Source organism: Copadichromis virginalis, linkage group LG5, assembly GCF_057382275.1.
Source record: "Copadichromis virginalis isolate Kocher_CV1m ecotype Utaka linkage group LG5, C_Virginalis_male_GT1.1, whole genome shotgun sequence".
NCBI classification, from domain to species: Eukaryota; Metazoa; Chordata; class Actinopteri; order Cichliformes; family Cichlidae; genus Copadichromis; species Copadichromis virginalis.
Window position 1 is genome coordinate 41,801,520 of NC_140622.1, and position 12,124 is coordinate 41,813,643.

The 12,124-nt window shown below is 50.1% G+C and overlaps 1 protein-coding gene across 1 annotated transcript in view; it reads right to left on the minus strand.

Moving 5' to 3' along the window:
* The window catches only part of rnf123 (ring finger protein 123), a 110,864-nt gene that overhangs the window by 26,433 nt on the left and 72,307 nt on the right, over window positions 1–12,124 (minus strand). The gene's annotated exons all lie outside the window — the stretch shown is intronic.

Here is a 12,124-nt window from a genome sequence, read left to right on the forward strand (position 1 = left end):
AATCCGTCTCTGGGTTTGAGCACTTATTAAACCAGCAAACACAGAGAAAACCTGACTTTGCTGAACTTCGTTCTGAGCCGCCTCGCTCTGAACTTTTAGAGAACTCCTACCAACAAACTACCAAACCAATCACACGGTGTGTTTAATGAACACCAAGCAGGAAACGGCTGCGGGGACACTCGCTGAGAGCCGAGCCATCGTCCAGACGAAGCTCGTTTCTGCTGAGTATCATCTCTGGTTTATACAACTTACTCCGTTATGATTCAGAACGTCCCCATTCGATTTTTGCCTCGGGCAGCCAGAAATGTTATAATTCTGATCATTTATCAGTGCATAACCATCAGAGGTGTAAGCATCACAACAGAAAAACATGAAGCAAAATATTCTGCAGTCGATCAAAAACCATGAATCAACATAGCAGGAGCTGTGCAGGAAGTCAGAGCGAATTAAATACAACGTTTATCAAACGTGAAGCGTAGTTTGATCTTCTTGTGCTGCTGGTTCAGTCAGTTTTGGTCACAGTGACGAAACTGCAGCATCAGAACCTGTGAGCTGCGGGCTTTCAGTCCGACGGCGTGTCCGTGCCGTCGGGTGAACGATCCACGCTCTGTGTCCACGTGTTTGTACCGTCTCTCATTTACTGTTTTAGCTGTTTGGTGGTTGTTGAAATAGTTTTGTGAGCTTTAAGCTGAGATTCAGGTGTTTCTGCCAATAATAATCGACCCAGGACTTAATTGATCGATATCCCGTTATTCAGACTAAAATCGATTTGTTAAACTCACGCCTCGTTTCTGCTGTCGTCTGTGGCCTCGGGTAAGGGCGGGGTCACAGATCGATGGTAAATCATCAGCTTCTCTCCACCTGAATGGTTATCTATGTCCCACCCCTGCAACTAACAAGCTAATAGGCAACCAAATCAGGAGGTTAATGAGCCAATCGTGCTGCAGAGATTCAGGACAGTTGGAGCTCTGCGGTTTCAGGCACATCTTACCCTGCAAAGATGGACGCGAGTGCACTTAGTGGCTCGTTGTGGCTTCCATGAATGAGCACAGCGTTTGTTCCATGCTCTGAGGAGGAGCCACAAACATTGCTGGTGCTCCAGACTGAAACTCTGATTTCTGAGCTGTTCCTCACAGATGTGACTCCTGCTTGCAGTCACAGACTGAACATGCTGAGCACAGCTTCTCCTTTAACTCCTGCCCTCCATTTATTCACCCCCCCACCCTCTCACTTTATGGCCTTCGATTTGTCCCCCCCGCCGCAATCAGATCCTCTTTCAGCTGAGGGCAGGCTGTGAGACTGGCTGCTTGGACGGCTGCCATGTTGATCTGCAGTGAAACGTTACAACCAGCAGAGCTGATGTGTGCAGGACACAGCAGGACGTCACCAGAACCTGAGACACAGATGGACCGTCTGCAGCATCCACAGGCAGCGCCCTGCAGATCTGGTCTGTTTGGAGGTTTATCAGAAACATCATCTCCCATAAACCAACTAACCTTCACCTGGAACACGACAGACGCAGAGCGGGCCTTTAAGCAGCTCCGTCCAATCACAGGCCTCTGCTGCCTGCGAGGAGCCACCTCGCTGTGTGACTCTGCGTGGACACGTTTGTGTTCCCGTTTCTTCAGCGTGCTGATTGGTGGAGCCGTTGTGTGAAGGACCCTTTACAGTTAGCTCCAACAGACCTCAGATCATAAGACTGCACGCCGTCAGTAAGATTAGGAGAACGCCGGCGGTTGCATGTGATGAAAGTTGGTGCGAGGTGGAGCGAGACGGAGAAGCCGATGAATCTGTGAGCTGATGCGGATCTTTTTAAAATGACAAAGAAAGATCTCAGTGGAGGATGTGCTCTCCTCTCAGTCTCTTCACCAACAGACGCTGAAGCTGCTCACATTAACCAGCATCCACCCATTCTCCTGTTCTGAGGTGGAGCTGCCTTGCAGCGACAGGAGCAGGTTATCTCCTCCTGGTGGATTGTGACGACCTGCCGGTCACCTGTGGTCCGTTCTGTCAGTCCCTCCCAGAGAGGACCATAGGTGATGGCCCGAAGGTGGAACCAAGCTTCACCCAACACGCAGCAGCGTGTGACGGAGCGCAGCAGCCGAGCACCCGTCACACAGATGGTGAGCTCCTGCTCGACTTTATTCCATGATGATGGAGTCGCTGTCACCTCCTCACCCCAACAGAAGCAGTGGCTTCTCCCGGGATGAGCAGATTTGAGGGTTGGTCCTGTGGACTCCCGAGCAAACAGCAGCCTGCAGACTCGGGAACAAACACTGAGCCCTGAACACTGAATGCTGTTCAACAAGCAGAAACCAGGGAGGCAGGAATCTCACACAGACTCCAGGGTCCACACGGCAAAGGCTCAGGCTCACCGAGAACACGCAGCGACACGTCAGGGACAAAACAAACACTGAGACAGAGGCAGGGGACAGGGGACACAAGAAACACAAGGGACACAAGAAACACAAGGGACACAAGAAACACAAAAAACACAGGGGACACAAGAAACACAGGGGACACAAGAAACACAAGAAACACATGAAACACAGGGGACACATGAAACACAGGGGACACATGAAACACAGGGGACACATGAAACACAGGGGGCACAAGAAACACATGAAACACAGGGGACACATGAAACACAGGGGGCACAAGAAACACAAGAAACAGATGAAACATAGGGGACACATGAAACACAAGAAACAGGGGACACATGAAACACAAGAAACACGGGACACATGAAACACAAGAAACACGGGACACATGAAACACAAGAAACACAGGGGACACATGAAACACAGGGGACACATGAAACACAGGGGACACATGAAACACAGGGGACACATGAAACACAGGGGACACATGAAACACAGGGGACACATGAAACACAGGGGACACAAGAAACACAGGGGACACATGAAACACAGGGGACACAAGAAACACAGGGGACACATGAAACACAGGGGACACATGAAACACAGGGGACACATGAAACACAGGGGACACATGAAACACAGGGGACACAAGAAACACAGGGGACACATGAAACACAGGGGACACATGAAACACAGGGGACACAAGAAACACAGGGGACACAAGAAACACAGGGGACACAAGAAACACATGAAAGACAAGAAACAGGGGACACATGAAACACAAGAAACACGGGACACATGAAACACAAGAAACACAGGGGACACAAGAAACACAGGGGGCACATGAAACACAGGGGGCACAAGAAACACATGAAAGACAAGAAACAGGGGACATGAAACACAAGAAACACGGGACACATGAAACACAAGAAACACAGGGGACACATGAAACACAAGAAACACAGGGGACACATGAAACACATGAAACACAGGGGACACATGAAACACAGGGGACACATGGGACACACGGGACACAGGGGACACATGAAACACAGGGGACACATGGGACACAGGGGACACAGGGGACACATGAAACACATGAAACACAGGGGACACATGAAATAGGGGACACATGAAACACAGGGGACACATGAAACACAGGAAACACAGGGGACACATGAAACACATGAAGCACAAGACACACATGAAACACAGGGGACACATGGGACACATGAAACACAGGGGACACATGGGACACAGGGGACACATGAAACACAGGGGACACAAGAAACACAGGGGACACATGAAACACAGGGGACACATGAAACACAGGGGACACATGGGACACATGAAACACATGGGACACATGAAACACAGGGGAAACATGAAACAGGGGACACATGAAACACAGGGGACACAAGAAACACAAGAAACACAGGGGACACAAGAAACACAAGAAACACATGAAACACAGGGGACACAAGAAACACAAGAAACACAGGGGACACATGAAACACAAGAAGCACAAGGGACACATGAAACACAAGAAACACAGGGGACACATGAAACACAAGAAACACAGGGGACACAAGAAACACAAGAAACACAGGGGACACATGAAACACAAGAAGCACAAGGGACACATGAAACACAAGAAACACAGGGGACACATGAAACACAAGAAACACAGGGGACACATGAAACACAAGAAACACATGAAACACAGGGGACACATGAAACACAAGAAACACAGGGGTAACGGAAGCTCCAGGAATTAGAATTAACAATCAGTCAACAACCTCTGAAACTCGAGGCAGGCCCGGGAGCTCCACACATCAAAACTCTGAGTCCCAACACAAACTCTGAGAATCGCAACAGATGGCACCAACGATGCACTCACGCAATGACCCAGGGCGTCCTGATGGGACCACGCCAAGATACCAGAGAATGAGTGTGTGTGTGTGTGTGTGTGTAGCGCTGCAACCAGTCTTCGAGTGATTGGAATAACTCAATATTAAAAAATATTAACAGAAATGCTGCGTTTCATTTACTGACCGACTGAAGCCAGGCCTGCAGTACAAACGTATCTATGGGCAGCGAGTGGATGACGCACACAGCAGCAGCGATGATGACGCTGGCAGTTTAACGTGGAGGCGGAGTCTATTTACACACCGCGGAAAGGCGGAGCTGTTACCGAGACGGTGAGAGAACAGCAGCTGGTCCCGTGATCACCACCACCATCGCCTCCTCCAACGCTTACCTCCCATCTGATGTGGACAGCGGATCAGCTGGAGGCGCGATCGAAGATTGCAGCGCTCCCAGATCAGCTGTACACACCGGAACACTCTCCCATGTTGCTTGTCTGTGTTTTGTGTTATGGTGTGATGATGTCTGTGCATTCCCGTATTAGCCTTTTGTGTTACACATTTCCATGTTTTTTTCCTTGCTACCTAGCCTGACCTGTCTCCCCAATGTGATGTGTGTCATATGTACGGTCGGCAAGGTCTGTCATCTCGGTTGTGGCAGCTGCAACTGACAAATAAAGGCCCTCTGATCTCATCTCACCATCAGAGGTTTTACTGGCTGCAGCTCCATCGAAGCTACTCTGTAGCTCCGCCCACTGCCGTTTGTGTCACACACAGAACAATCTGAACTCCAGGAGTGTTAAAGTACGCAGACGAACTGAACTCTGACAGGTTTAAATGACAGCTTGGTGAAGGCTGACGGCAGCCGCTCTGGTTTACATGGACGTCAACAGGGGCGAGTCTAAAGGGGGGCGTGGGGTGGACCACACTGTGTTTACTCTGAAACATTTTTCTGTCTCAGTTCAATTTGATTAATATTGAAACATACAAATAAAAGCCAAATAAACTCTGAGCTGCTGACCTGAGGGAGCTTAAACACTGAACTGTTGTTGATGTTAGTTTGCAGCTGACGTGCTCACTGGTCTTCCAATCCCATCCAATTTTATTTATAAAGAACTTTAAAATACCCAGCACAGGACCAAAGTGCTGTACAGAAAATAAGTTAAAAACAATAGAATAACAGAAAACAGCAAAAATAAATGAATAAATGAAACACGTAATACATAAAAATTAAAACAGCCCTATATTAAAAAGAAAACAAGATAGAACAGCATCGAATCAACTATGAACAACTAAAATAAAACTAAAAAAATATAAACGAACATCTCACATGGTGTCAAAGGTCAGGGTAAAGAGGTAGGTTTTCAAGAGTGACCTTAAAAACAGGTGGTGACGAGGCCTGTCTAATCTCTAAAGGGAGATCTTTCCACAGTTTGGGAGCTGCTACAGCAAAAGCACGATCTCCTCTAAGTTTACCCAGTCCTGGGTACATGCAGGAGCAGCTGATCAGCTGACCTGAGAGAGCGGGTGGGTGCGTGAAGCTGTAGCAGCTCAGAGAGAGGAGGCGGGGCGACGCCGCGGAGAGCTTAGAATGAATCCTGAAAGAAATGGCAGCCAGTGAAGTGAAGCTGGGGCATGTGCTCAAACTCTTCATCGCAGACACCACACACACACGCACACTCACTCACTCACACACAGACACACACACACTCACTCACTCACACACAGACACACACACACAGACACACGCACACACACAGACACACACACACACAGACACACTCACACACAGACACACACAGACACACACACACACGCACTCACACAGACACACACACACACAGACACACACACACAGACACACGCACACACGCACACACACACAGACACGCACACACACAGACACACGCACACACACACAGACACGCACACACACACACACACACACTCACACTCACTCACACACAGACACACACACACACTCACACAGACACACGCACACACTCACACAGACACACGCACACACACACAGACACACACACACACACACACACACACACGCACACACACACACGCACAGACACACGCACACACACACAGACACGCACACACGCACACTCACTCACACACAGACACACACACACACTCACACAGACACACGCACACACACACAGACACACGCACACACACACAGACACACACAGTTGTTGTTCTTCTGCAGAGTCTAATTGGCTAAATAAATCTGCAGCACGGCGTAAACAGTCTGATGTTAATGAGACGCACATCACCGACGCTGCGCTTTGCTCTCATCCATAAAACATCCAGAGATTAACGGCCTCCACCCGCACAAACCCACAAAACACAGAGTAGTCAACCCAGCATGCCCAGCACCACACAGCATGGACCACAACTCACATTAACACACATGAAACAAACATGTAACACACACATGTGAGCACACACATGCTTTCAGGGAAGGTGTGTGTGTGTGTGTGTGTGTGTGTGTGTGTGTGTGTGTGTGTGTGTGTGTGTGTGTGTGTGTGTGTGTGCGAGTGTGTAGGGTGGTGGGGGGGGGGGGGGAGGCTTGAAACACAAAGTTACGATCAGAGGAAACGGGAGGAGGACAGGTGAGGACAGGTGAGGACAGGTGTAGCATGGATCACGGAGCTGATGACATCTGGATATTTCTCTGATCACCTTTGAAAGAGGAAAACCGAGTGTCCTGGCTCCTCCCACTATCACTGTGTCTTGATCACTTCTGTAATCAAATTACATTGAACCTGAATATTCATGTAGAGTAACTCCACCACGTCAGTTCATCTACAGGCGACAAACGAGCAGTAAACGATGTTTATTCCAACATGAGCACGTTTGTCGTTCCTGGTATGTGGTTATGGTTGCTGCTGGTCTAACAAATATCTCTGCCACTTTGTGACACACGCACACAGATCTGTATCACGCACCACTTTATTAGGTACCCCTGCCGAGCTGCTACAGCAAATATCTGATAAAGCAGAGGCTGATTTGGGCCTGCAGACGGGACCGACGCATCAGGGCGGAGGAAAAGCTGAAATAGGCGACTCAGGATGGAGACGGAGAGGAGAAGCGACGGGACAGGCAGGAAAGATGCAGGATGGACGAGAGAAGATGGGCAGGGATGAAGGAAGAGTGACAGATGCCAAAATAACCTTTCAGCGTTTCAGAGAGAATCAGCTGCAGAGCCCACAGCACCTCCACCTCATGAATCACAGCATCAGTGTGAGACGCAGCGGTGCTGAAACATCTGCACGATCCAGCCAGCACCGAGGAAGCTCCGAGCTCTGCTTCACTACGACGTCTCACGCAGTCTGCAGGAGCTTCGGACCGCCCACGCTGCTCAGACCGAGCCCTGCCATCAATAATGCTGATCGCTGATCAATGAGCTGACTGCTCGGGTTTCCCTGGTGCCATGAATAATCCTGTGTGTGTGCAGCTCTGTACTGGGAACAGCATGGTGTGCGCTCTCGATCACGTTACCACAGATCATCATCGTTAACCTGCTCGCACAGATGAAGGTCAGCCGGCGAGGCTGCACATGACCCAGCTCATCGTCATCATCACCTTCATCAACCTTTGACCAGTAAATCACTAGTAGCCCCGCCCTGCTTCCTGCTCTCTGTGACTCTGAGAGGAATAAAATTAACTTCCTGTTTTCACTGAGGTCAGAGGTCAGAGCATCCAGAGGCTCATGTTGTCACAGACCCCCTGCCGGGAGCCAATCTGGGGCCCGGGGCAGCTGGCAGGGTGAACATTACTCCTCTTACAGACAGACGAGCACATCGCAGCTGTCCACGCAGCTCCTCCCTCTGCTGCATCGATGCTCCGTCTTTATCACCTCCTGTTTACCCTCTCATTCATGTCGTCGTCTGTTTGCTCTGCGTGTTCGCGCCGTGCCTCTGTCACGATAGGAGCTTGCAGCAGGTACTTCTGTTTCAGGGCGCTGAGCTCTGGAGCAGAGACATTCAGTGTTCTGCTTGTTCAGGTGTTCAGCAGGTGTGTGATGAACTGCTCATTGTCTGTCACAGGGTGAACCGGCACGTCCACGCCCACTCTGAGCTGCTGCTCACGGACATGTATAAAAACATGGGGACCTCCACTCAGCCTGGCAGGGCCTCAAAACCATGGCCTCTGTGAATGCTGCGGTCACCACCTCCAGAACCATTGAGGTGGAGGGCAGCAACCCCTCCTCCCTCCCTGACGACCTCAACGCTTTCTACACCAGGTTTGAGACGGACAACATGGTAAATGGTAAATAGCCTGTATTTGTATAGCGCTTTTCTAGTCCATAGGACCCCAAAGCGCTTTACACTACATTCAGTCATCCACCCATTCACACACACATTCACACACTGGTGATGGCAGCTACATTGTAGCCACAGCCACCCTGGGGCGCACTGACAGAGGCGAGGCGGACACTGGCGCCACCGGGCCCTCTGACCACCACCAGTAGGCAAACACGGGGTTAGTATCTTGCCCAAGGATATTTGGCATGCAGGAGGCAGCCTGGGATCGAACCACCGACCTTCTGATTAGTGGCTGACCTGATCATAAAACAGCACATTGTAAGAGCAACTGACCCCCTGATGGACCCTGCAGTTTCCTTACCGTGCACGCAGAGGTGTCGATGATGCAAAACTCTTCATCTTGGACTGCATCCACAAACGTCTGGAGCTCCCTGACTCCTCCACCAAACTTTGCTGGTTTCTCATCAGCCTTCGACACTCTGCAGCCTCACATCCTGCCCACTAAACTTTCCTCCCGATTTCACCTGATGATCAGCTGATCCTGTGGATATTGGACTTTTTGACCAACAGGACTCAGAAAGTTTGGGTCAACAGCTCTCTTTCTTCTCTCCGTTCCACCTGCACTGGCTCCCCCCAGGGCTGTGTGCTCTCCCCCCTGCTCTTCATCCTCTACGCTGATGACTGCAGATCCACACAGCTCTGTCACCTGGTGAAATATGCTGACGACACAGTTCTCCTGTCACTGCTGTCAGGCCCTCACAACACCACGGGCCCGCTCTGCAGGAGTTTGTAGAGTGGTGTGACAGCTCAAACTTGAACTGAATGTGAGCAAAACCAAAGAGATGGTGGTGACCTTCTCGAGCAGGCAGAGGGATCTGGCTGCTTCAGTCACCACCACCATCCACGGGAAGCCAGCGGAGGTAGCTGAGGAGCACAAATACCTGCGAACCATCTTTGACAACCTCCTGAGATTCTCTGCCAACACAGAGGAGATTCTCAGGAGGTGCCACCAACGGCTACACCTCCTTAGGAAACTCCTTTGGAGTCAGCACCCCCATCATGATGACTTTTTACTACGCCTTCCTGGAAAGCATCACGACCTTCTCCATCACCTGCTGGTTCCACTCCCTCAGCCTTCATACAGGAACAGACTGCAGCGCACTGCATCAGCGTGCTCTACAATCATTGGCCTGTCAGAACTCTGGCAGGTTTTCAGCCAACAGGCCTCAGACAGGCAGCCAAAATCATCAGCGACCCCTCTCACATTCTTCACCCCGCATTTCAATGGCTCCCCTCTGGGCGACGCCTCCGCTGCATTTCCTGCAGGACTGAGCGGAGGAGGAGCGCCACCTTTGTCCCCAAAGCAGCTCTGCTTTTTAACTCCAGCCGATGAGACCAGAAACATAAACTACTCTCTTCTTATACAACCGACACTTTATTCTTTTAGTCACTTACAGTTATTTATTCATCTTTCAGTCTCTTTAATTTTAAAACTGTATTAACTGTGTATTTATTATCTCACTCTTATCGCCTGTTCTTATTGTCCTCATCTTCAACATCGTGCTGCTCTGTTGTTTGTTAAGTGGGGATAAATAAAGTCTCTCTGATTCTGAGGTGACCCACAGCCGTGCAGGGTGTTTGTCAGCTGAGAGACGTATTAGCACCTTTAACCTTTAACCTGACCCTGCGTGTCATTGTGGCACACTGAGGAGCTGTAAATGACATCAGTGATCGCGTTTAAACTAGTTTCATCATCTCAGTTAAAAAGATTCTGTTTCTATAGGACTTCATGTTAACTCCAGCAGGTATCAGTTTATTTTACAATTCAGGCTGTCGTGTTTATGTCTGGTTAATCCCGATTATTTCGTGTATCTGACCTTATTCCAGAATATTTCAGGTTATTCCAGAATCAGGTTATGGGAGCTCGGTAAGGCCCGGTGTCGTTTTGATGTTTTCTGGCTACAATAATCTCGGGACAGATATTTAATTTTGACACCTCCCTTCCAGGCACATATCCTCTACATGATGACACACATCGTGGTCATGGAAACTGTCTGCATTGCTGTGGCAACGGATAAGGATGTCACAACGACTGGGCCATCCCCTGTGGCGAGCTCCACTATAAGGCCACAGGCGTTTTCTGCGACTGCATGTCAGGAGGTGGGTGATGTTACCACAGAGTCACACGCCGATTCAGTGACGACAGCGAAACACCGCCTTCACGTACGTGTTGCAGGTTCCAGCGCCAGCGCGCCTCCAGCTCTCAGGCTGTCAGCTTCAGACTTCACCCTCAGCAGCTCTGCACACCGCCACAGCAGGCCTCACTGCCATCTTTAAAGCTTCCCCTTCACTCCTGCTGCTCTCCTTCTGTCTCTGCCCTGCAGCACCCTGTGCCTCACTAACAGCAGAGAGGAAAAGTGTTATCAGTTATCAGCTGTAATCCAACATCACAGCAAACAGCCCGAAGGCCGGTGAGTCGGAGCGCTGCACATCGAGCAAAGCAAAGCTGCCTGAAACATGAAGCGTGGCAGCGAGAGGCAGTGTTTGTCCTCTGAGCTGCACTCACAGCTCTGTGATCATGACAGAAGCCACTGCAGCACAAACACAATTACTCTGAGGTCCAAATAACATTACAGGCTCGTTTCCAAAGCACACGCTTGGCGCAGCATCCAGCTGATTCAGTCTGAAAGCACAAACCAAACATCGTGTTTCTGTCCTCGCACGCCCTCCGAGTAACGCTGGGCTCACACTGTGCGATTTTTGGCCCATTTTGAGCCGATTTTTGAGTCGTGCGACCGTTTTGGCCTTCATCGTGCGTCGTGTAGTATATGTGGGTTAACGAGACGCGATTAACACCTCGACCAGCTCCCGATCATCAATCGCTTGGTCGTGAGGGTGTCACCGCAGTTTGTCACACAGTTGGATTTACATGCTGCTCAATCACAGCTGCCTGATCATGTTTTTCATTAGCAATTTAGCAAAGTTGGTGGTGGTGTGTCTGTGTGAGTGAAAGACAGAGAGGGAGAGCGACAGAACTTCTGTTATAACCTTCATTTTATGGAGGCACAGTGTGAGCACTCAGGTCACATCAGAGCATCGGGCCGTATAGTGTGAGACCTGCATCGTGACCTATGAACCTCTAACCCCTGCGAGTCAATCGTGCAGTTTGAGCAGGAGCTGAATCGCGCGACTGAAAAAAATCGCACAGTGTTTGCCCAGCATAACGAGACTCCAGCACAAGAGAAGCTGCCCCTGCAGCCCGATCTCCAATCACAGACGAGCAGCGAGCCCACAGCTACAGGCCCCTGCAGCCTGCTCCACACTCAGATGGTGAAGCAGAAACCAGGACCGGGGGAATCTTTTTATTTTCAGGATCTCACATCACTGTGAAGACAAACACACACTGATTCAGGAAGGCCTCCACCTCCGACCACATCAGAGGCACCAGCTGATCTCGCTCTGGAGCGCTGCTGGCATCAGCGTGTTTACACTCACTCCAATACTCCACCTGTTATTGTGAATATTACAGCAGCAGGCAGACAGCTTCCTGCTCCCACCACAAAGCAAGACGCTCGCATTCACACGTGTGGGAGGT